We start from the raw sequence: 24,490 nt of genomic DNA on the forward strand, positions 1-24,490 counted from the left end.
CCACATACTTTAACTCCCTGCCACCGAGGGCTTTGGATCCCTTCGAGGCTTTCTGCACTTCAAGTGGAATCCCCTGTTTCATTTGCCAGCAGCTCCGTCTGCTGAGAGGACGTACTTTGGGGACTGCCAAGAAGCAGCAGACACAACTCGGCTTTGCCAATACAGCATACGGTTTTGTTCTCGCCTCCCTCCCCACCCCCTTCCCTGACTCGCCGTCTGGGGCGAGCGGGAGAAGGCGGAGCAGGAGGTGGGGAGAAGGGTGGGGGTGGGGGAAGCTCTGGTGCCGCACAAACAAGTTCTCCAGCGGGTTGTTTACATAGCAGGTGGACCTGATGTCAGCCAGGAGGCTCCGCTGAAAATCCGAACAATATTCTGCCCTGCGTTTACCCCCGCTTAAACAAGTTAGGGAAGGGGCGCTGGGGGTGGGGGACGGGAAATAGGTGGACTGGGGAGAAAGGCATCCTAACCAGCTGGCTCCAAACCACTTTTTGGATCAACAAAAACAACGACAATAACAACGCAAAGTAAAACAAAACAAACAAGTGGCCTGGCAGTACTTCAGAATTCTCTGAGGCGTCCTGTCTCCTACCCCGCCCCTCGGAGGAGAGGCAGCCCCGCGCGCAGTGTGTGTACAGTTTGCATTGCCAACAACACGCGCGCGCGGCCGGGTGCGCGCGCCTGCCAGCGCACACTCACACAGACACACACACACACATACACACACAGATCCGGGTGGGGGGAGCGGCTGCGCGAGACAGCGCGAGCCTCCGAGAAAGCGCGAGACACGCCGGCGCGTGCAGCTCCGCGGCCGCAGCTTCGCCCCGGCTCTAGCCCCGCGCCACCCGCAGCCCTCTCGCGAGCGCCCGCCCCAATTATTTATGCGGCGGCCGCGTCCGCCGGCTGCGGCTTCCTCTGCCCCCCCTCCCTGGGCGCGCCCCCCACTCGAGGTAGCAGCTGCCCGGACTCGCGCGTGGGTGTGTTGTTTGGGGGCTTCTGCCTCGGCGCCGCGGGTGCCACCTCCCGGGACGCTGCCCACGGCGTCCCCGGTCGCGGTAAGTTTCTTGGCCCTCACTCTGGCGCGCTGCACCTCCGCACCCCACCCTGTCCCAGCCACCTCCACGCCGGGCCGGGCTGCGACTTTACTCTGCTCCGCGCTCCTCCCGCGGTGGCGACAAAGTTTCTCCCCAATTGCAGCGCCCTGCTTGCCGGGGCGAGTGTGACATGTGTCAAATTTGGGCTCGGCGTTGGGGTCGCGTTCAGGACCCAAAATCGCCACTTGTTGTTCTTTTTCATTTTGCTTTGTGATGGGGGAATAGAGGGTGGTGAGGGGAGATGTGCTGTTGGCTCACGGATGATTTTTAGTTTGCAATATGCAAAATGTTGCTACGTCCGAAGAGACTGCGCGGCTGGAGGAGAATGTGTGTCGAAACAGCAAATGTGTGTTTGTTTACTCTCTTAATTGTTTGTTGTCTTTTCCTCTTCCTCCCCCCGCCCCCAACCTCTGGAGGAGAAACAACAGTAAAAACCTCCGGCGGTTAGAAGCACACTCTTTCTTGATCCAACTGCTGACCTTTATTTACTCAGTTGGGCAAGTGCACGCTTCTCGCGTCTAAGTTGGGCACTTCAGCGTTCATCTCAGAAGTACTTCTCCGAGAAGGAGAGAGGAGGGAAGGGGACACTCCTGTTTCTGGAGTCAAGAAACTCCTGTGCCCTTCGGACGCTTCGGGAGAACAGTGCACGGGCATAACTGCTACCCCCAATCGCGCTCCTTCCCCTGTCCACGCGTTAATACGACCCGCTTCCCCCGGGGTCTGGCCTGGTTTTACTTTTACTCCGCTTTGGAGAGGTCGTCTCGCTGTTTGTGGGTGGGTTTGGGGTGAAATCGCACCTCGCGGCACTTCCGGGAGGAGACGTGGGAGGGGCGCAGACACCTTTCGGAGAAAGGGAGGGATTCTCTCTTGACTTTTACCTGGGTTCATAGTGGCCCTGGCGGGCGGGCGAGCTAAGCGCGGGTCCCAAAGCCCTTCGCGCTCGAGGCGGCGCACGTGCGGCGGCGGCGCGGGCGGGACCCACTGGGTGGCCGCGCGCGCCGCCTGTGCGTTTTCCGCTCGCGTCTGCCCACCCGCGAGGCCGCAACGCGCCCCGACACCCGACCTCAGTTGGACCCTCACTAGCAGTGGGTGTTGGGGCCTCTCTAGAGCAGGGAGCAAAAGTTACCCACACTATTCTCAGATTCTGGAATCTCTTAGGTAAGTCTCTACGGGCACCTGGCGCGTGGGGTGACGCTTTGGTTTGAAGGAACGCGATGGGAAGGACGGGTGCAAGTCTGGGAATTGGATTGGAAAGCTGAGCCTGTGCCCTTTTTGCATAAGTTTGAGTCAAGGGAGGTCGACCTGGTCACCACTTGGGAGGCTCTGCAGAATCCATAATCCCCAAAGACCTAGACCCATCTGTGTATTTGTTTATCGAGCTTTTTTAACCAACAGATTTAAACTATTTAATAGACAGCTGCTCTCTGTAAGTCTCCTGCTCCCCCATCTCCGCTCTCCCCCGACACACACACACACACACACACACACACACACACAGTTTTTTCCTACCACATGTTAAAATCCAGTAAGTTTCTTGATCTTGAGGACTACTACTGGAGTACTCTTCGCTCCCAGGTGGGCAGGCTTTGGCCCTGGGAGGTGCGCTAAATGGCCTGGGTGAGTTCTCAGAGGAGGGTGGAGGAGGGTGGAGGAGGAAAGGGTACTAGGGACCTGTGGGAATGTGTCAGGTGTGTGTATTTGTAGTCAGCGTGGATCAGGAGTGCTTAAAGAGCTACCTCCCAACTTGTCCAGAGTCTACTTGGAAGAATACTTAAGTAGTAGCAGGTAAGCCCAGGGGAGAAAGTGACGTCCTGGTGTCAGGTAGCTGAAGTGGACGTTTTCCAGCTGGAAGTATTGAGAGAGATTTACTTTTAGAAAGTAAAAGTTTGCCTTACAGGCACATCTTTTCAGGCTCTTCTAACTCAAACACTTTGTTTAGGCAGCAGCGGAGGCAAGAGCGATGTGCTTAATAGCAAGTCTGTGTTAGAGTCAAAACTGAAGTAAAGATGAGCTTTCAGTTGTTTTCATCTTCAAGTCTGCATTGTGGGATACCTTGGGAAGTGTTTTATGTTGTCAGGGGGCCTGTTTATCTTTTCTGTCACTATGAGTTACGGATCAGTATATTCCCAGTGTACTGGAATTTTTAAATGTGGTGTTTGTTTAATGTTGTTAAACACAATTAATTTACAATTTTGATTTATTTGTATCTATATTAAAAGAGTGGGTGTAAAATTATATACCCTGTGATCATTGGGGCCATACAATTTCTTATCAGCTTTAGGGCTTTCTAAAGACCCCTGTTCTCTTGCCTGCTTGTTTCCTTCTTTCTTTCCTTTTATTTTTATTGCCTAACTAGACTCATATTCAGTCGTCAGTCCAGTCAAATACCTCCTTATGGCACACAGTATTTCATTGTTATCTAAAATTAAGTGAAATAAATGTTTAATTGTGATTATATACTAACTTAGAAAGAGGAGACTAGAAACCTGATGATACATCCCTTAGATGAGAGAGGACACTCAATTTAAAAAGATCATCTAAAAGTTCATTTTTAAGTACAAAGAAGGTGAGGAGTTTTAAGGGAATAATTTTTAATTCCATTTAAATATAAGTACAATGAATATACTCAGGTTGTTAAAATGTTACCATTATACTTCAGTGTATATTAGAATAAATACAGCAATCAAAGGAATCATAGACATATGTTAATTATGAACTATTTGTAATGTTCAGAATTGCCTGAGTCATATTTTGGGATACTGTTTTCCACTCGGGGTGGAAAGAGGCCTTTAATTACATTATGATATGAAGAGATTTGTGAAATGGTTGTTCCTGAGTAAACTGTACTTGGAGTTTCATTTCTTTGCACTTCTTGTATTGCAGTGGTTTTGCTTACAGAAATAAGATAAACTTTTGTACTTCTCTAGAAACCTAAAATAGGGAGAAAATACTTGTATGTTGTACACCATAAAAGTAGAAAAAAGGTGAACATTATATGTACAGATAATCTGTAAGGAGAAGTTATATTTCCTTTGTACCAGCAAGATTTCAAAAATAGAAGTCTCTTTGTATAGCTATTGGAATTATACTTTATGAAAAGTATATTTAAATATGTGACAATAACTGCATGATTTGATTGAGATTCATAGAGCATGTAACAGTATAGTGATTGTAGCCAGGGACATTATTTACCATTTTAATTTCAACAGAATATGTGAAGGATACAAAACTTAATTACATAAAAGGGATTTTATTTGTGACTTTTTTGGATCTGGCTCTGCCTCATCACCCTTGTTTGTTTTGTGTCATGTTAAATCAGCTATTAGCTATAATGCTGATAGAAAACTAAATGATGGAGGTCCTGATGTACTTTCTGCCTCTCTGAATTAAATCGGAAAGAGGCCATTGATTTACTTGAAAGAAGAGAATGAGATTAAGCACACAGATCACTAAGAAGTTTTCTCAATATGTCTGTTAATAGACAAAATTGTTGGTTGAATTCAGAAATAGTATCAATTTTATTACAGTTGCTGAATATTAATTGTTGGCACATTCAGGCTATTTTTTTCTTGAACTTTGTGATATATAGTAGTGGTGTTACTGATAAATGAATGGACCCAAAATCTTCTAACCAGTGCCCAAATTCATACTATTTTTTGATAAAGCCTATATCTTAAAATAGTCCTAATCAGATCTTAATATTAGCACTGATTTCAAAAGCAACTTTAGCCCTTAATTCATAGAGCTCTAATAAGTAAATTCAACCCAGAAAGAGTTCTCTATATTCTTAAAGCTTCTGTAAAGGTAATCCCTGTGCTTGAAACTTTAAAAAAACATATTCCAGTGCTCATGGTCTGCAAATAATCTAATGCCTGATTCAAATTTTTATGTTGTTTAGTTTTGCTCCTTTCTTAGGTGAAATAAACATTTTCTTAGGTCCAACTGTGTATCTCAGTATACTTGGACTAAAGTCCTATCAATTCTATAGTCTTTATTAAATAATTTACTTTCTTGGGACATTTTTGTTTTCATGAGGCTTAGGTCATTTTCATTGCTTTCTTATGGAGTTTTTCTAGACTTTTAGCTTCTTCATTTGATTTTCAGAACTTCAAAGTGGCCCCTGTAACATTTTTTTTTTTTACATCTCAACTAAGTGTAGTTAGAAGGGTTGTCTAAAAATGCCATTAGTTTTTTTTTTTTTTTAGCCCAGCATTGGTTATGTGAACATTTATTATTATTGAATAACAGAAATACCCGTATTGTAGGGTATTCTTCCCTATGGAATATTCTTTTCTTGCAGATATTCTTGCCTGTAAAATAAATGGGTTCTTCCACTTACTTCCTTCTAAGTAATTTTTTATATACCATTTTGCTCTGCCCTGTGTATTTATCCATTCCTTGCCCTAAATGTCCTAGACAAAGCAAACAAACAAAAAAGTACCTAGCTGTGGTGAAATGTAAAGCAATAGTATTACCTAATCAAGAGGTTAATGGTAGAATATTGAGATGCTGGAGAGACATTTTAGAGAAGATTTAAACTTCTTATGTTTAAATACTATTACTATTAAAATGATAAAGTAAATTTATGGGTATATGATGATATATTTTCAGCAATAATATTCATGAAAGCTAGTTTTTCTCTAAATAGTTGCCTTTGTAATTTGCTGTTTCCTCAAATGTGATATTAAGTATTGCCCTAATTATTTTTAGGAGTATAATCTCCATTGTATAATTGGAATGATTAGGAATTTGTGTTTATCTATACAGATAAATTTGTAAGTCAACTACCAGCCAACTTAACAGAATATATCTGTGCTCTAAAAGTACACTGGCATCACCTCAATTTCATCTGTAATACAACATTATATTCTAATGATTTAAGGTTGGATTCACTTTCACTGTTTGATTTTGTAGTTGTGAACTTTGTTTACTCTCCCTGAATTGACTTGTATTTGTTCATTCTTCCAATTTTCCAAGTAAAATTTGAATGTTTAAATTTACTAAATTTAACTAAATCTATCTAAATATTTTTAAAAACTACATTTTCTCCATGAATCATCTATGGGGTTTAGGTTCAACCTTTTGGATTCTTTGATTATTTAAATATACATTCTTGGACCTATACTCAGCTACCGCTTGAATTCATCTTTCAGGTTGGTTGTACCCTTCTCTCTTCCTACTATCTGCCAAGGATATCTAGAACATACCTTCCCATTATATTGATAAGTATGGTATGGTATACAGAACCGACTTCTTCGTTTTTTTATGCTGTGGCAAATTATTTTCATTAGCAAGAATGAATACAATTTAAATGTTGAAAAGCACATTGCTGTGAAGAAAATGAATTTCCAGGGGTTTAAGAGCTCTCAGCATTTTTTTAGTTTATTAATGTTCCTCAATTTGCTTCAGTTGCTGTCATGGAAGACTTAAAATATACTTTGTGCTGATAATGTTGATTTAAAATTTATTTAAGTTTTTACTGTTTCCTCTTAAAGATTTTTCTGATAAAAGTTGAAAAGATTATACCATTAGAATGTCTTAAGTTTTTTTGTTTGTTTGTTTGTTTGCTTTTTTTTTTTAAAGCAGGTTAAGGAAATTAACATTGAATTCCCCAAACAAAGGCTGCTACTAGAATTATCTTAAAGTTTTTCTGGTATTTTTTTTTTAATTCTTAAATTTTATGCTTATTTGATGGCGTTTTTAATGAAAATTTTATCATTTTAGCTTTGTATCATTTTGGTACACATACCCAACTATAGCCATCATTTTGCAACTTTTCTTAACCTTAAAAAAACAAACTTACTTAAAATATATTTTAGGGGGTGGGAAAAAAGTCAGTGGTAGACATATTTTGGAGAAAGCATTTATACAATTTCTCACTGGCAGATAGTGAGGAAAAACTTACAGTACACTAATCCAAATATCTTAACATCTTAACATATGTAGACTGTCATAAAATCATCTCGTTTTTTTTTTTTAAACAGATCCCCAACATCTTTAAGAACCATTCCTCACTATTACCTCACCCAAATTTATGTTCCAGGATTTGGTTGATCTATGTCTGTATGCCTGTAGCTAATTCTTCACTTCCTTTTTGTCTTCAGTTTTTTTCCTTATGGAGTTTACCTTTAGTTTAGCTAAATGGCAACAAAAGTGATCTTGTTCTATACCTATAGTTGGTACAGACACTGCTACCAAGCTGGCCAGATACACCATCATCTCCTACCTGAACTGAGGTAGTACCTACTTAGTTGATCCCACTACTTCTCCCTCCAGGCACCACAGTTTATTCTCCATACAGCAAAGTGATCTTTTAAAAACTTGTCTAACTGTGTTCCTCTTGTATAAGCCTTCCAAAATCATCTTATGTCTCTCAGAATAAAAGACGTTACATAAGGTCTTGTTTTCTCTCTTATTTGGCCTACTGTGGACATACAAGTCTCCTTGATAGTCCTAAAAGGAGGATAAGCTGATTCCTACTCCCAGAGCTTTTCTCGGTCTGGAATCCTCTATCCTTTTGGATCTTCACTAACTTTAGGAGGTCTCTGCTCAAATGTATCCTTGCTAGAGAAGCCTTCTCTATATAGAGAAGCCATATAACAAATCCTCATGGATCACTCTATTTACCTTTGCCATATTTTACTTTTCTTCATAGTACTATCATTAACTGATATTTAGAAAGCATGGTTATTTAACATCTTTTTCCCCCAATGACATGTATGTTCCATAGAGCCAGGGATTTTGTTTTTCTTGGGTTTAACTCAATATCTAGAACAGTGCCTGGCACTTGGGAAGAGCCCCATCCATAAATTTCTAGTGAAGGAACGAATGTTTCATTGGAGGCCCAAGAAGTTACTTCCATCTATATTGTTGCATAACTTGTTTTGAAATTACTTTTTACTTTTTTTTTTTTAAATCCTACACCCATTTCATATCAAATCTCATTGGGAAACACTGTTCATTATTATATTGGCAAAGTCATGGCTCTCATCTCAGGTGAGTATACTTCTAAGTTCCACTTTCTATATCCCTTTTTAAATTCTTGATCTGAGAAACAACATTACATTAAATTTTGAAAGCTGTGAGTGGATATTTGTGGTTTGGGACAACAAACTTTCAATAGTTCAGTGCTCTAATATAATACCACAGGTTAAACTGATGGATCTGATCATAAAATTCATCATTATACCTTAATATGAATAGAATAAATGTATGTGAATATTTCTAATGGATACACTGTACATACAACAAGGGCAAGCCAAGTATTTCTGGCATTTTCTGTGTGGAAAGTTGGAGGGAAATGGGTCAAATCAAGGTATCTTCTGGAATTTGTAACCATATTTAGATGGCTTTACGTCTTTCATTGGAAAACATACTATAAGTTTACAAATTCTATTTTCTTTCTTTCTTTCAGTATATGTCCTTAAACAGACCAGATTAAAGATTTACGATTTGATGAAAACTCCAAGTCTTTAAAGTTAAAATCCCACTCTTTAGCTTGCTCAAATTGGTTTTGGATACTCAGGCATGAATAAGTGATACAGCTCTCTATATAACACCACAGAAATACACAAATATTTTCTTATAAGCATAATGCCCTACATATCTCCCTCTCACATATTTTGTTCATATTTAAATTGCACTAACTTGCTAAGAAATTTTATTCTAAATGACTTGAGAATAGTGAAAGGAGTCTATAATCTTTTCTGTTGATAAGGAAGGAGGATATGTCTCTTCTTAACCTACTTCCTTTCATTTTTCTCTTTCCTTTTTCCCTTCTACAGACTGAAAATCATTTCGACATGCCACTAGTGTTATGTGGCCCTTGGGAAACTGAAGTCAGGCAAAGTGGGTTTTATACATAATTACCCCTCTCTTCCTCTTTTAAAAAATTATTTTTACTTTTTTCTTTTGAGACAGAGTCTCGCTCTGTTGCCCAGGCTGGAATGCAGTGGTGTGATCAGTTCACTGTAGCCTTGCCCTCCTGGGCTCAAGTGATCCCAACTCAGCCTCTGCAGTAGCTGGGACCACAGGCACACCACCAAGCCTCGCTAATTTTTAAAAATTTTATGAAGATGGGGTCTTGCAAAGTTGTCCAGGTTGGTAAAAAAAATTATTAACTCACACCTTCTGCTCCCATTCTCCTGCCCCTTAAATGCCCAGTGTCCTCCATGTTGTGAACTGGCTATTGCAAATCTCAGTGCACTCTCCTTTCCTTGTTGCAAGTAGAAAATTTTACATTAAAGGACATATATAATAATAATAATTTATATTAAGACTGAGAATGAAGATGAATAGTTCTGAAAAGTATCTAGTTACTATCCCACAACATGGAATAGCCAGCATGGTTTATATCAAGAGTAATCCATGTTGAGTGCTGGGAGACTTGCATTCTGGTACTATATCTGTCTGTAACTATTGCATGATATTGGGTGAGTCATTTCCTCTTAAAGATACTACCTAGCTTTCAATTACTTCCAATTAAAACATTTTAAGAAATGCCTGGATCAAATCTGAAGCTATTAATATAACATGTGTTATTCTTGCTACCCCATGAATGTACACTTAAGAATGAGAGAAGGTATTTTCTAAAATAAAAACTATTTAAACAAACAAAAATTAACATAGTCACTTTGCTAGTGAAGCTCAAAGAACTGAGTTAAATTTTTTAAGTTTTTTTTTTTAAGCTGTCTTATCCTAATAGGTATCTTAAGATCATTCCACTCCTTCCTAGTCAGAAATGGACCCTCCCCTTATTTAGACAGAATGGTAAGACAAGGAGATAAGGTAGAGTACATGTGGAGCTGATTATGTTAGGATTAAGAAAGGTAAATAACCACCTGGCATTATTCTCCCTGAAACTTGTATCATTATCAGCCATAAATATTAATTTATTCACAATGTTGTGTTGGTCCTGTGCTCATTCATATATTTAGCTGTTGGTGGCACCAATCCAGAAATCAAGTGGGGAGTGGATAAGCTGTTTGATAAACTTTGTCTTTTTAAAATTAGAGCTCTTCTTTTTAATGGACTTTACATGCACAGCAATACATATTTATAACCCACATGAAATATTGGCCACCATACTGTTCACTCTATGCATTGTGTGAAAGGAAACACAACACAACTATAGAAGTACTGCATATCTTTGCTGTAGTTTGGCTTAATGGGATTGGCACAGGGGTTTTATACAGTGCACCACATAAGAAGTTTTTACCTAAATCTCCTGAGACATCTTTGTTCTTCCCTTGGGGACTGCCAAAAAGTATATTTAGAGCTTCATCTAGGTTTTTTCCCTGCATTGCTGCCCGAGTCCCCATCACGTGACATATACATCATGCAACATATACATACCCCATAAAGTGTGTGAAGGCTACTTTCCTTGTCACCATCAGCTCACTTTGCGGTTCAGCACAACCAAGGAAAGCAGGAGATAATAATTATAGTAGTTTTCAGTAGTGATGTAAGCTTTCAGATACTCATATATTTCAATACATTTTACATTGTTAAATGTTACAGAGAATGTTTATCCCTATGACTAAAAATGAAATTAACTCACCAGTCTGACTTTGTTATCCTAAATAAAATGGTTTTAAAACTTTATTGACTTGATCAGTTTATAATATTCCTTCACTTACAGAAAAGTATGCCTTTAAATTGCCTTTTTATCCCTTCTAACTTTGCTCTTCTGTAGTTTTCAATAGTGTCAAACCATCCCTAATCCTACATGTCTGATTCTCAAAATATTCTACACACAGTAAAAAGGCAGTGCAATTTGTTATTTCTAATTGGTATTAGATTTTACATCTTTTCTCTTTGTTATCTTACTAATTGTGTCCTGAAAACATCGCATTTCCATTGGGCTGAAATAATGCCAAATCCTAAAATACGATTAAGTATATGCATATTGCTTATTCATATTATATTAAAGGAACATCATTACTATAAAGTTTGTTTTTATATTAAAAATAACTCACTTTTCTTGTATAATACTCTAGAATATGGTAATAAAATACAGAATATATAAGTAATACAAAATTTTAATGTATATTTTCTTATTCCTAGAATTATATTTCTTATGGGAAGATATTTTAAAAATAGAATGTGACTGAATAGTTTTATGTTTACATGTTAACTATTCATGAAACAGCAGAAATGCCAATGATTATAAAAAGCAAGTTGTTTATACATTTGACATTTCTTTTTAAATTAATGCTCTGATTACTATAATGTAGAAATGATGCTGATTTTCTCTCAAAAATACTTAATTTTATGGTTTATTAATGTCACAAGCCATATTTTAATTACTCATCTTTATAATTGTTTTAAGCTCTTTCATCATTTTTTAATTAAAGATTATTTCCATATGGTAAAATTGACCTTCTTTTAGTGTACAGTTCTTTATATTTTGATAAACATATAGTTGCATAATCACTACCACAATTAAGATGCAGAACAGTTGCATAATCCTTCAGATTTCTTCATATGGATTTTAGTCAACCCTTTCTCCCATCCTCTAGTCCCTGGTAACCACTAATCTGTTTTATGTTTCTATAGTTTCGTCTTTTCAAGTCTGTTATATAAATAGAGTCATAGGGTAGGTAGCTTTTGGAGTCAGGCATCTGTCACTTAGCATAATGCATTTGAGAATCATTTATATTGTGCATATCATTTTTCCCTTGCAAGAACATAGTTGCTTTTTCCTTAGAAGCTTAGAATCTTCCTCTCATTTTTCATTCAAGTATGTTTCTATATAGCCTTAAGTTACATTTTGGCTTATTAGCAGTTGCTTGGCTTACAAACAAAATAAGAGATTTTACTGGTTAATGCTTTCTAAGAATTTAATCTTGAGATTTCCACCATAGTTCGTTCTCTCTCTCTCTCTCTCTTTTCTGTAAAGAACAGGAGTCTTGCTCTATTGCCCAGGCTGGAATACAATCTAAAAGTAGGTATTAAAAACCTCTTTTATGCCAATAATTGTGCTTAACAGCAGAGACAGGGAGGAATAAGGAAAGAAAATAACCAACAAACAGCCAACCAAGATTTCATTTAAATCTGTGAAATGCTATGCAAATGCTGAAGAGTGATTTGTTTCCATGTATGTGGTCACTTTCAAAATAGGTGTAATGTGATACTGAGAAAAATGTATGTTCTAGGGACCTGGGGTGAAGAATTCTATAGATATTCACGAGTTTACTTGTTCCGGGTCTGAGTTCAAATCATGAATATCCCTGTTAATTTTCTATCTCGTTGATCCGTCGAATATTAACAATGTGGCGTCAGAGCCTCCCGCTATTATTGTTCGGTAGTCCAAAGTCTCTTTATAAGTCATTGAAAACTTGTCTTATGTATCTGAGTGCTCCTATATTGGGTGCATATATTTTTATGATCATTGACTCCTATTGTTGCATTGATCCTTTTATCATTATGTAATGTCCTTCTTTGTTTCTTTTAGTCTTTGTTACTATTAAAGTCTGTTTTGTCAGAGACGAAAGTTACAACTCCTGTTTTGTTTTGTTTTGTTTTTTTTCTCTCCATTTGATTGGTGAGTCTTCCTCCAACTTTTTGTTTTGAGTCTTTGTGTGTCTTTGCTTATGAGATGGATCTGGACACAGAATGCTGATGTGTTTTGACTTTTTATTCAGTTTGCATGTCTGTGTCTTTGGGGCATTTAATCCATTTAAATTTAGGATTAATATTGATATTTGTGAGTTTAATATTGTCATTTAATGGTATCTGCCTATTTCGCCCATTAGTTGATATAGATTCTTCATTATGGAGATACTCTTTACTTTTTGGTAAGTTTTTGGGATGACTGATAGTGGCTGTTCCTTTCTGTGTGTAGTGCTTCTTTCAGAAGGTCTTGTAAAGCAGGTCTGGTGGTGAAGAAATCTCTGAGTGCTTGCTTGTTGCAAAAAATTTTATTTTTCCTTCATTTATAAAGCTTAGTTTGGCTGGATATGAGATTCTGGGTTGAAAATTCTTTTCTTTGAGGATATTGAATATTAACCCCCACTCTCTTCTAGTTTGTAGGGTTTCTGCTGAGAGATCTGCTATAAGTCTGATAGGCTTCCCTTTATGGGTAACCTGACCTTTCTCTCTAGCTGCCCTTAGAATTTTCTCCTTTATTTCAACCCTGGTGAATCTAACAATTATGTGTCTTGGGGTTACTCGAGGAATATCTTTGTGGTGTTCTCTGTATTACCTGGAATTGAGTATTGTCCTGCCTTACTAGGTTAGGAAAGTTTTCCTGAATAATATCCTGAAGAATATTTTCCAGCTTAGATTCATTCTCTTCATGACATTCAGGTACACCTATCAAATATAAATTAAGTCTTTTCACATAGTCTCATACTTCTCGGAGACTTTACTCATGCCTTTTTACTTTTTCTTCTCTAATCTTTTCTTCTCGTTTTGTTTCATTAAGTTGGCCTTTGACCTCTGATATCCTTTCTTCTGCTTGATCAATTTGAGTGTTAAAACCTGTGCATAGTTTGCGGATTTCTCGTATTGTGTTCTTCAGTTCCATTAATTCACTTATATTCCTCTGTAAATTGTCTATTCTTGTTAGGATTTTGTCAGACCTTTTTTCAAGATTCTTAGTTTCTTTACATTGGGCTAGAACATGTTTTTTAACTCACAGAAGTTTCTTATTATCTACCTTCTGAAGCCTAATTCTGTTATTGGAACATACTCATTCTCCATCAGGCCTTGTTCCCTTGTTGATTAGGAACTGTGACCCTCCGTAGAGGGAGACGCATTCTGATTCTGAGTATTCTCAGCCTTTTTACGCTGGTTTCTTCCCATGATTGTAAATTTATCCACCTGTCGTCTTTGTAATTACCAACTTTCAAATTAAGTCTCTGAGTGGACGTCCAACTTGTTAATTCCCACCACTGAAATCTGAGCAACCCACTGAGCCAGCTAAAATGGCAGCATCAAGATTCTTGGTGCTTTTCTGCCTGGGAGTCTTCGGTCTGGCTTCCCTCCTGAATTCCTTCTTCAGTCAGCTGAATGGGCAACTCTGCCTTTGTGGAGCTCCAAACGTCGACCAAAAGAGGACCCAGTCCCGTTTTCTCTGCATCAAGAACTGCCGTGCTGGCCACAAGAGTTGTGCTGGCAATCCGTGGGGCTCCTCCACTGGGAATCTCCTGGTCTGTGAGCAACAAAAATTTGTCTGAAAGTGTGGCATCCTCATTCTCTGCTCTTTCACTGGGAGCTACAAGCCTGAGCTGCTAGTGATCGGCCATCTTGGATCTCTCTTCCTCCACCATAGTTCTCTACCTCCCATTCCCACTTCCATCCCAGCCTCTCTTTTGCGCTCATACTTGCTTTCCTTGTTCCCACAGGTGTTTATTTTTCATGTCATTTGCAGTCCTTGTCATCTATTTGATTCATATAAGACCCAGTCATATTGCTAATATAGAAGAAGCTCATTATCAATTGTTTAATGATGTTCTTTCACTTATATATTCATTCCTCAATCATTGTTTGTTCATCAGTTTCTGTTAATATCAAAAGAAATAATTGAAGAATCCTAGAATTGAAAGAAAATTTTGAAATCATGAAATTATTTTCTAATTTTCCTCCCAAGATAGATGAGAGGTAGAGATAGGAATCGAGGAGTCTTTGTCAAATTGCCTGTGGGACCTAGAGTAGTGAAAATGTGGATGAAAAGAGAATTAACAAAATATATAGGCAGGCTGCCAAGAATAAATTATTAATTTAAAATGCTAAGCCAAAATGGAACAGAAGCCAGGGAGGCGATCATCCTGGAGAAATTACCAGGGTTTTTTTGTGTTGTTGTTGTTGTTGTTTTATGGGCAGTTGTGAGCCATTTAAAGATATATGAACAAGAAGGAGGGAATCCTCATTACCTTAGCTCTGGCTGATGGCTTTCAAAAACACAGATGGAGGCATCACATTTCCTGATTTAAAATTATATTACAAAGCTGTGGTAATTAAAACAGTATGGTACTTGCCTAAAATCAGACACACAGACCAGTGGAACAGAATAGAGAGCCTAGAAATAAATCCAAATACATATGGTCAACCAACTTTGAAAAGGACACCAAGAGGACACAATGGAGAAAATATAATCTCTTCAATAATGGTGCTGTGTATACTGGATTTCTGCATGCAGAAGAATGAAATTGGACCCTTATGTTACACCAGATATAAAAATCAATTAAAAATGGATAAAATACCTACATATAGGACTTAGAAACTATAAAACTACTAGAAGAGAACACAGGAGAAAGACTATTGGGCTTGGCAAATTTTTTTTTTGGATGTTACACCAAAAGCTTAGGCTACAAACAAAATCAAATAAATGGGACAACTAAAAAGCTTTTGCACAGCAAAGACATCAGTTAACAAAGTGAAATGGCCGTCTACAAACTGAGAGAAATATTTGCAAATTATATCTTTGGTAAAGGTTAATATCCAAAATTTCAAAGAACTCATATAACTAGGCCAGGTACAATGACTTATGCCTGTAATCCCAGCACTTTGGGAGGCTGAGGCAGGTGGATTGCTTGAGCTCAGGAGTTCAAGACCAGCCTGGGCAATATGGTAAAACTATGTCTCTACAAAAAATACAAAAATTAGCAGGGAGTGGTGGCATGTACCTGTGATTCCAGCTACTTAGGAGGCTGGAGTGGGAGGATCGATTAAGCCCAGGAAGTTGAGGCTACAGTGAACTGTGACCAGGCCACTGCACTCCACCATGGGTGACAGAGCATGACCCTGTCTCAACAAACAAGCAAACAGAAAAATAAAACAACTCATACAACTCAACAGTAGAGAAACAATCAGCTTAAAAAAATAACAGAGACCTGAATAGACATTTATCCAAAGATAAATGAAATAGTTCCCTATTTCATGAAATGAAAGAAGACAAAGAAATGGCCAACAGGTATATGAAAATATGCTCAACATCATAAATTATCAGGGAAATGCAAATCAGAACCACTGTGAGATATCATCTCACACCTGTTAGGATGGCTACTCTCAAAAGGCAGAAGATAACAAATGTTGTACTCATGTAGGAAAGGGACCTCCTATCCACTTTTGTGTGAATGTAGATTGGAATGACCATTATGGAAAACAGTATGGCGGTTTCTAAGAAAATTATAGATAGAGCTATCATATGACCCACGAATCCCTCTCCTAAGCATATGCCTGAAGGAAATGAAATTATAAAGATATCTGCACTCATATGCTCATTGCAGTATTATTCACAGTAGCTAAGATATGGAAATAAGTGTTCATCAACAAATGAATGGATAAAGAAACTGTCATATATGTAGTTGTCCCTGGAGGATTGGTTCCAGGACCTCCCTTGGTTACCAGAATCCATGGATGCTCAAGTCTCTGATACAAAGTGGTGTAGCGTTTGTGGGAATGGGGCTTGGGGATGAAATGTGGAGATGTAGGTCAGAGGATACAAAGTCACAGATATGTAGGATAAATTAGTCTAAAGATCTAATATACAACATGAAGGTTTTGGGTAATAAAATTGGGATTCATTATTTAAAGAGAAGATTTTAGCAGCTCCTACCAGCAAATCAAAATGGATGCCTATGTGAGAGGATCAATATGTTAATTTGCTTCACTATAGTAACTTTCTACTGTCTAGGTATATCTCATAATATGCTGTAGGCTTTAAAAATACACAATATAATTTACTTTTTAAAAACCTGCCATGAGTGAATAACTTGTTTTTATAATGTATAATATTTGAAAAAATGTAATTGATACGAAGTTCTTCCTTACAGTGAATTGGAATCAATTAGCCACTGTTGTTTAGCTCTGTGCTTTGTATTTACACAGGATGTATCACATAGCTGACTTTTTACATGTCTAAAAGATTTTCATTTCCTCAACAGAAACCTTGAAACTTCATCTCAATTTTTCTCTAACAGTTGTGTTACATTGTTAATGAAACTGAAACTCATTTTTTAATGAATTGCAATTAATATACCATCTGAATAGTTTATTCTTAAAGTAAGATTTGTATCTCCATTAAATTTTTGTTTTTTAAGTTCAGTTATCCAGTATGTCAAGATTTTGAAGAAATTCTAATTCTATTATTTATGTTAGCAATTGTGTCATCCATAAGTGTGATTAATACATTTTACAGTTTTTCTTAATTATTTGTAAAAATATTGAGCAGAACATGGTTAAGAATAGAGCCATTTTTATTTCAAGTGAGGGCATACTCCACTTGTCATTAATCCTTTCGGTGTGATTGTTTAGCTACTGATATATATTTGAAATTATAATGGCTAACATTTATTGAGCAGTTCGTTTTAAGTAGGCACTTTTTTAAACACTTAATGTGTATAAATTCATTTCATCCTCATAATCTCTTTATAAGAATGTTGTTATTCCCATTTTATGAGTGGCAAGGCTGAGTCACAAATTGTCAACTGTGAAGGGTCTGAAATTTACCCTATTTGCAAACCAGCAAATTAACCAGCTCCTGTTTTGTTTATGCTCAGGATTGAGTCAGAGACAGGAGTTTATTACTAATGTTATGAAAAGCAACATGAGTTTCACGTTTGTTTTGGTGCCCTTGTTCCCCAAGTCTCACAGGAGCTCTGTAGAGTGGCTGGGGTTGATGTTTTACATTCAAGGAGTTGTGTCGCAAATAAAGAACCCCGGGTTTAGGAAGCCCAGTCTTTTTTGATGGACTCTTTCTTTCAGAGGGTATTCCAAGGCTGTTTGCTAGAAAAAAGATAGTCCAGAACAAAAGCTGCCAGTGCCTTTGCTAACAAGACATGCGGAAAATAGGAGAGACCCATGAAAATTTGCCTCTCATCCCAAATAAGAAATTTGCCCAAAATTACACAAATAGTAAGTTGATTTACTCCAAGTTGGCCACGACAGTATTTCTTCATACTTCCCTTAGTGTAGATATTGTGCAGCTAAAACATTTCTCTGATCCACTTATCTAGTAACAGTGTCAGAAAAGGAAACAAGGTTTGGCATGGATTATTTTTAACAAGTCTATGGCAGGTTTTTAGAAAATTTTTAAGTGCTCACAAACCATCTGTTTAATAACCTGCTCTAGAATTTTGTTGGGGAATAGTGTCATGCTCACTGATCTCCATTTTCTGGAATCCTTTAACCTTAAAAAAAAAAAACAAGAGAACATTTGCCCCCTTGTGTATTATGTCTGTTTTCTTCTTGTTTGTAACTCTTCCAAGGTTATCAGCTGTGGTTCTGTGATGTTTGCAAGCCTTGAAACTGTAATCTACTGGTCCTGTGTACCTGGACTCATTTAAAGTTACTCATTGTCCTCTTGCTAACTTCTGAGCTTTGATTTTCTTATTAATCATATTCGATTTTCCGTTTCAACTTCAACATTGTGTGTGTGTGTGTGTGTGTGTGTGTGTGTGTGTGTGTGTGTGTGTATAGAAGGCAAAAACCATGCAAGATTCACGTTCTGTTTCATCTCGGTTATCTGTTGATAATCATTGTTACCAAACAGCAGGCTCATCCCTTAGTTAATATTTTTTCTATTCCTAAAGAGATCTTGAAGTGTCCTTATTTTTTTTTATCTGTTTCAGCTCATTTTGAGCATTTATCAAATCTTTGAGCCATGTTTCTGTACTATTCTTTGCCATAGATGTCACTTCTAAGGTTGAAGAATCCATGTATAACTCTTCTGTTTCTTTGGATATTTTCCAATTTTTTTCTTTGGTAGTGTTTTCTGAGTTTGGAGGGTCATAATATCACTTCAGTAATTCATAATTTCAATAGATGACCTGTCCCAAAACATAATTGATTTTAGAATTTTATGCCAAGCCATTATATTAGACAGGGGTTGACAAAATTCTTCTGTAAAGGGCTCTATAGTAAACGTTACAGGTTTTTGGGCCATCTCTTGCAACTCTTCCTCACTGCCATGATACTATAAAAGCAGTTATGGACAATACCTCAATGAATGACTGTGCCTGTGTTCCAGAAAGGTTTATTTATGGACACTTAAATTTCATATAATTTTTGTGTTTAATGAAATATTCTTCTCTTGATACTTATTCAACCATTTAAAAATGTAAAATATTCTTCTTACCTCACTGTTCATTCAAAATCAGGCAGTGGACTAGTTTTAATCCATGGACTGTATTTTGCTACACACACACACACACACACACACACACACACACACCCCACTATGGTTATTCATATAAATATAGACATATCTTTTAAATCTCCGTCTCTGAAATCCATGCCACATTTCAATTCACTTGCTTGGAATTATGAGCTTAAAATTAACATGGACTTCCTAAAATTCTTCCACAATCTCTTTCTTGAAATAGCTCTTCCCTTTTCACTGCGATTGAGTCTAAAGTAGTAGTTCTCAGAGACAAGACATTATCAGTAAATCAGTAAGTTGTTAAGTGCTTGAATTTTGGTATCATTAATATTACAATATAAATTTGGTTAAAGTACAAGGACTGGCTGAGTCTTCAGAGATCTAGATAGTGAACCAGGAATAACAGTTACATAACTTTACCAGTGGTCAGGGCAAAACAAAAATGTCAGAAGTATCCTCAGACAGGTAACAGAGTCATGAAGCTTCAGAAACAGCATTGGCAACCTTAAGTATGAGACAAAACTTTGTCCCAATCCAGAGCTTTTTATATAGTCTTTGTTAAGTCAGAATTTAACAAATTGTGCCCGTAGGTACAATTAGATGAGTAGAGTATCTGGCTGGAATAGGACATTGGAAAGCTGATTACACCAGGGCTGTCAAGCAGCCAGATAATGAGGTTTGCTTCTGTGACTTTGGATGAAAAGATCTCCTAGTATATTTATTTACAGTGGCTCTTTAGCTAGGTTTTTTAAAAAAATGTATTCTGGTATGTATGTATGTATGTATGTATTTAAGATAATTAAAACCAACCTTCTCTAGTCTGTCTCGGGGAATGCTTCTGTTCTTACTTTTGATGTAAACCTTGTGGATGACACAATTTCAGCTGGGGGAAAAGAGGGAGATGAACGAAAAGACTAGAAATGAGGATTGGAAGGTTCTTTTCCTTTATGTTTTTTCTTCCTTACTATAGGCAAGTCCACAATACTCAGCTAGCTAATGGATTAACTTTTTTCTTCAGAATATGTATCTCTTTTTGACAGTAGATTTGATTTAGAGGTAACATTTGTTTTCTTTTTTACATGAAAGACTTGTAAATTGAACAAAATCATTTCTTTTTTTCCCCTTGGAATTAATATCTTTTTAATTAACATTTTTCAACATCTTAAATAAGGAATTTGTGATTTTTGACTTTGAACTAACCCATAATAGACATTCCTCCAATCTGTCCCTTTGAATTCATTTTGAATTTTCTTTGACCAAATTCTCTTATGTGAACTCTATTCTTATCACTTCAAGGCTCAGAAGACATTCTTCTATACTATAATACTGAATTTCTTTGTGAAGTTATTTAGTTCAGAATTATATGATTTCTGTATTTCTGAGTGTTTAAGATTTTTGATTCATAGGTCTAGGTGGTTACTTACCATTGTGTTGAATCAAAGTCCTTTTTATGATGGCGTACTTGTTGCTTTACCAAAATTACGGACAGCATGGCTTTCAGAAAAGTATTTTTAAGTAAAGCATTTATTTAAAACTACAGGCTAATCTCTTTTAGAATTAAGACAACAAGAAATGAAATATTTATGAGACAGGGCTTGGCTGTATGAGAAAATACAGGCAAGGCTGTGGCTGTGGTTTCGTTACATTACTTACAGTTACCGTGTGACCTAAAAAACGAAAAGTGCAAAAAGACCTAATGCAGTCAGGTATGGGGGCTGCTGAGATATGCGTGGCTAATTATCTATTATGGTCTTCCTCAGAGGGAAGTTCTCTTTTTATTTTTAGAAAATGTTAATAGAGGATGAGGAAATACAACTAGAGGTAAAATACTGTGGATAGTGTGGATGATGGAAATTTAAGAAAGATGTAATTGAAAAACTACTGATATGTATACTTTGTAGTTTTTATTTCCATAAAGAGCTCTATTGTTATTTCTCTTTTTCAGTTATGTTTTCCAACAAGAACACTTAATCGTTTTAACTATTATTCAATTTACATTTCAATATGTGGTAGTAAAAGTTAAAGTAAACTTAGTGTGTTTCTTGATGTGGCAGTTAGATTCTCCCTTGCAAAATGCCTAAATAAATTATGACAAACCAAGCTAAATGTAGCATTAGTTCAAGGAGTCACCTTTTATTGTTAGAAAATAAACACATTTATTCAAATAAAAATATCTAACATGTTTTAACATAGTATGTTTGTAAAATGTTATAATGCTGTTGAAGAAATAAGCAGTATTTAAGTATGTGAAAAATTAACTGTGATAATTTTGCTATTCATAATAATTATTTAGGGAAAACTGTTAAAATGGCAGTTCCCATGGAGGTCTGATCTGTATATTCCAGTTTTGAGTTTCTATTACTAATCTAAAATGATGTCAGTGATTTCACATATAGAAAACAAATTATATGAAGTAGGGAATATTTTGAGACAGAAGTGAAGAAAGGGATTGAGAAAGATGGAGATAGAAAAGACTGGGACATTTTAGTTTGTACCAGTTATTGTGTAATTTTTCCTTTGACATTTCAGTTAAAATTTTTTTAGCCTTTTGTCTCAATATATACATTATCATAGTGGTGAGTTTAAAATTACACAAAATAAAGTCAGTTTGGGGAATCATCTGAAGAATTTCATTAAGTCTTTTTCAGTCAACCATATTGAAGTCTAGACAGCTTTCCAAAGTTTGTCAGTTGGCTGTTTGGAATTGGGAATACATGTTTTCCATAGAAAAAGAATGTTCTAAAATTAAGTAGTTTGTCATATTGCATTGTGATATTAGCACTTAAGACAGAAAAAGTAATTTGGTTTATTTGTTTTAAATGCTTGTAGTTGATGCTAACTAGTTCATGGACTTCCCAGCCAGCCCCAGATGCTGTTTCTTCTTTTGTAAATGTTCATTTTCCACAGAGAATTTCTTAATCACCTGACTTCTGAACATTCTTACTCCAGTTTCCCTTGGGAACTGGGTCATCTCACATTGTTCTCTGAGGTGAATTTAGAATCTGAGGTACAGCTTTGGGTTTTGAGGTGGCCTAGACCTTTGAGCATGAGTTCTAATTTTATAAGATAGCTGAGATGATTAAGGCAGGTATATGTTTTCTGCAGATGAGAACATAATAGAAATTATTATACCCAAGGTTATTTGGCTAGTAAATAGCAAAGCCCAGAGTAAGTGAGTCATCTCCCTCTTCCTAGCCTAGTGCTCTTTGCTCTGAATATGCCACACTACTCCTCTTGAATTGAGAATTTGAGTCTTCAGAATGTTTCTTAGATGTTAACTGCCTGGAAGGCAGAAACGATGGCTTTTGTTTCTTCTGTAGTTCTTTGTAGCATTTGTCCACACAGTGGAGGCTCAGCAGGAATATTTGTTAATGGAGATACGGACTTGACTTCACGGAAAAGAGGCTTTGGCATCAGACGGATGAAGAGCAAATTCTAGGCTCAGCCACAAGGATGTGGCTGCATGATTTCGGGCAACAAGTTATTCGATGTGTGAACCTAACTTTTATCTCACCTGTAAAATATAGACAAAAATAACTATATTGTAGTATTATTTTATGAATTTAAAACACTATTTGTAAATATCAGCATAGTAACTGTGAGGTAGGAGATGCCCTCTTTTTAGTGATAACTAGGGATCTTTTGACTCTTTTTTTGTAGCTCCTCTCCCCTCCTTTTTTTTTTTTCCTTCAGAGGAGTGTTTTTATTTGTTCATTGGCCTTGTTTTATATGTTTTTCATCTTAAAAACTAAAGTGCCAGGCTTTAGAATGGGGCAACCTGTTTTGCTAAAAGAACGTCCTCATATCTGACCCTATTAATTTTGAGGAGCTGGAAGAAAGGGAAATCTGCAATTTACCAGAAGCAGTTATATCATGTTCCTCATTTCTTGCCCCCTTTGGTCAGGCAGTTTTGTTACAAACAGCTGATCCAGAAACATTCTTTAGAGGAAAATCTGAATTTGTGGGTCAGATTTCCTAAAAGTCAGATACTGTCTTTGTCTGAACCTGACAAAGACCTTGGAAACCTGAAACTTAAAAATTAATTTTGAATTTTGTTTGTGGTATTTGCAAGAAGAGTTATAATTGTTTATTCATGAAGTTCTCTGAGGCTATTAGATGTGGCAACACTAAAAGTTACCCCATTTTAAGATTGTCTCAGTTCTCTAGAATATTCTTTTTTTAATCAAAAGCCTTAGACTTTATTTGATTTAAATATGTTTTAAGTTAAAAAAGTTATAATTATAATCTAATCTCATTTTCTGGAGAAATATGTTTTATAAGCAGTTTAATATAATAAATTTAGGAGATCCCTACTTTCCATGTGTCATTTTACTCTCTTACTAGTATTTGTCTTATATTCCGCTAATGGGGTTAAAGAAATGATTTCTGTGTCATTTGACTTGGTGTCTTAGGGCGTTTCTTTTGCAACAACAGCTGCTCTCCTGTTCTGAGGACCTCTTCCTGGGCCTGTAACTAACCTGGGAATTTGACTCTTAAGTTGGCAATGTTTAGGAATTTAGGAAGCCAGTTTTCCTGGTTCTGAAAAGGAGTAATTTTCTGTTTTTATAAAAAAGGCTAATTAATGATCAGTTTGTATTGGAACTGAAATCCTCTCCTTTTGGTCTAATGGTCCAGACCATTTTATCTTATGAAGTGAACTTTTCACAGAGTACTGCTGTGGTCCTATAATAATACACTACCTTATATGTACTGTTGACTACCATTTTACATGTGCACATTGAAGGAATCAGGTTGAAAATGCCAAGCTTTTAATTATAGGTGTTAGGCACTAAGGAAGAGCATTTTAAAGATAATTTCACACTCATATCTCTTCCCTCCCCTTCATTACTAGGTTGGATAATTTAGTCAAAGCATAGTCCCCTTTCCTATTTGTCTGGAAATAATTATTTACTGAGGAGATATGTGCTCAGTGGAAGAAAGGTTTGGCAAGTGATACATATTCTTTAGCTCGTTGGTGTTGGGAGCATATGTTAGTGATCCTATAATAAAAAGCACATGCTTAAAAAGTGGTTACTGTGTGTGGGTAGTAACTATTTTTATGCAGTATTGTGTCACGGGAAGGGCTTCATTTTGACTGTGGATAATGGATGAGTTTAAACCAATATACAAGTTTTGTAATCATTTTTTTTCCCACAATCTAATCCTACCCTAGAATATCTGCTCATACAACGTAAAATCTTAGGATTCCATGGTACTTACTTAGAGGTCAACTTTAGTAAAATTCTAAGGTAAATATATGGTAAAAATGAGTGTTAAGTAATGTAAATGTGAA

At 36.9% G+C, this 24,490-nt stretch overlaps 1 protein-coding gene across 37 annotated transcripts in view; it reads left to right on the forward strand.

Moving 5' to 3' along the window:
* Nucleotides 1-769: 769 nt before the first annotated feature.
* The window catches only part of FOXP2 (forkhead box P2), a 593,473-nt gene continuing 569,752 nt past the window's right edge, over nucleotides 770-24,490 (forward strand). For 25 of the 37 annotated variants that reach the window (XM_078343237.1, XM_078343230.1, XM_078343232.1 and 22 more), the window contains exon 1: nucleotides 770-1,052. The gene's annotated coding sequence lies outside the window, so the exon portion shown is untranslated. Of the gene's footprint in view, nucleotides 1,053-2,099; nucleotides 2,250-24,490 lie in introns of those variants that run through there. The other 12 variants (XM_078343239.1, XM_078343247.1, XM_078343241.1 and 9 more) reach the window with 1 other exon arrangement.

The sequence above is a fragment of the Callithrix jacchus genome, chromosome 11 (assembly GCF_049354715.1).
Source record: "Callithrix jacchus isolate 240 chromosome 11, calJac240_pri, whole genome shotgun sequence".
NCBI classification, from domain to species: Eukaryota; Metazoa; Chordata; class Mammalia; order Primates; family Cebidae; genus Callithrix; species Callithrix jacchus.